The sequence below is a fragment of the Triturus cristatus genome, chromosome 7, assembly GCF_964204655.1.
Source record: "Triturus cristatus chromosome 7, aTriCri1.1, whole genome shotgun sequence".
NCBI lineage: Eukaryota > Metazoa > Chordata > Amphibia > Caudata > Salamandridae > Triturus > Triturus cristatus.
This window is the reverse complement of record NC_140590.1, coordinates 952,232,519-952,234,720: the sequence shown is the minus strand read 5'-3', so window position 1 is coordinate 952,234,720 and position 2,202 is coordinate 952,232,519. Positions and strand designations below refer to the sequence as shown.

The 2,202-nt window shown below is 34.2% G+C and overlaps 1 long non-coding RNA gene across 2 annotated transcripts; it reads left to right on the top strand.

Moving 5' to 3' along the window:
* Positions 1 to 227: 227 nt before the first annotated feature.
* LOC146810908 (uncharacterized) lies at positions 228 to 1,977 on the top strand. Of its 2 annotated transcripts, none has more exons than XR_014965752.1 (3): positions 228 to 330; positions 989 to 1,098; positions 1,905 to 1,977. It is a non-coding gene; the product is annotated as an uncharacterized LOC146810908 (long non-coding RNA). The 2 variants fall into 2 exon arrangements; XR_014965753.1 differs by lacking the exon at positions 1,905 to 1,977 and adding an exon at positions 1,435 to 1,512.
* The last annotated feature ends 225 nt before the right edge of the window (positions 1,978 to 2,202 follow it).

The following is a 2,202-nucleotide window of genomic DNA, read 5'->3' as shown; positions in this document are numbered from 1 at the left end:
AGTATAGACGTTAGTATAGGATTGTGCATATGTTGTGATGAAGATATATTATGACCGTGAGAACCGTATACTTTACTGGAACTGGACATTTCCCTGAGATAAAAGGGTGCATATGCATGTCCTTTTGCAGGATTAATATACTTTTTTATCCGTTCAAAGATGGCGCACAAAATTACGTGACTAGTCATGTGATTTCGAAAGTGCTTAGATGCATTACAGGTGCGAGTACTTTTGAAAGAGGATAAAAGACTCTGCAATGGTCAGCTCGTGTTTACTGACTACGAATTTGTTCCAAGTGCGGCATGGACACGAAGAAGGCAACATAGCAATGTAAGTTTCCTTACTCCCCCGTTTAGGATGTGATAACGTGATATACTCGCTATATAAAATTCATTTGTGATGATTAGAAAGATTGAGTGCTAAGATTATAACCCCGGTTTAGAATGAAAGAGAAAAAAAAGAAAGTACAGACGTCTGCTTAATTTTGTTTATGGGGTTATGATGAGGGTGTATGATAACCCCGACAACTGCACATAATATTTAAGACATGTTTTTTCTAATAATAAGATGGCGCCGATGAATATTTTACATGGAATGCCCATGTTACTCTTATATCAGTGTTAAGATGGCGCTCACGCATGTGCCTTCAGCCTTGTGATCTCGTTACCTCTCCGTTTAGGATGAGATAACGCGATACGTTCGCTATATATAAATCATATTAATAGATGACTATGGCTAATAAGGAGCAGTAGATAGAGGACCTGACATTTAATACATGGAAATAGCACATCCGTTGTGTTGCAATTTATGACATCATTTGGGGATAAAAAGCTAGCGTGTCTTACTGAGCTAGTCACAGTATACTGGCAATAATGAACTTTAAAGTTCATTAAATCATGCGTCTTATGTACTACACGTCGGGTATTTTTCCACTGAATGAGACATAAATAGGTTTGTGATACCTGATACTCAGATCATTATCTTACAGATTCATACTGGAGAAGAATTCATATTTCTTATACAAAAAGCGAAGCCCATAGTGAAAATATTCATTGATCGCATAGGAATTTATGTAAACAACTACGCATGACTCTAGCAGTAAGTGACTCTATATATTTTTATGCACATGAGAAATAAGGCCATTATATATAGTCCTTATTGTGATATCAAGATATATACATTTCAATGAATAATGAGCAGTAACCCACATATTCCTAAAATGCATCATTGCTCCAAATTTACTGTTTGTTGGTGTATTGTACATTATGAACTTCCGTTTGGTTAATACAACGAACACTTTGCGATTGTATGTATGTATATAATATAAATACATGTTGAGTCAAAACCTAAGAGCTATTGAATTATATGTTTATAATATGATTATAGGATGTGCCAAAGCTAAAATGCTGAGATATAACTGGTTTTTGTCTATAGGTTTACAGAATCTCATTTTGGGTGCAGACAATATTGATCTGGCACCATATTCACCATTAATAAAAAAGACTGCACGTTGATGAGGTATGAATAACAGCCATAGAGCAATTTATTATTATAAACTACAACTTGACTTAATTTAGAATACATTGACTATAGAGTAAATACAGTCACTGCAATACTTTGAAGTATCACAGAGTAGAGATGCTCCCTCTCTAGTACATTAAAGCTATAAAATTCTAGGCATTACACAAAGTTGATTCCCAGTCTATTTAGCATGCAATGAGAATATATTTTTATTCATTAATATGAATTGTGTCACTTATAGAGGATTATGACATACAAAATGAATTAAATCGATGTTCATGTGTCACGTAGAGCTCCACGCTAATGTTTTTAACAAATAAATATTGTATATAAGAGTTGTAAATTTAGATTTGTAAATAGTGTTTTTATAAATTGCTTTTTAGCCCTGAAGAAGTCCCATGAGGGATGAAACGCGTTGGCAAAGCAATCATTTTTTTGGTGTTAAAGGAAGATAATTGAACTTCAATAAAGAATGGAATAAAAGCTACAATCGAGATTTACGTCATTTTTAGACAAATGCATGCATGAGAAGCCTAATAACTGTGTTTTTGTAATGTTTCGATCAGAATAACCCATATTATATTGGGAAATATGAAATATACATTTCTCGGGTGCAGGATCAGTGTATAGTTTGGTAACGGTGGTTCTTTACCACTAAATTGGGTGTATGTGGGTCACACC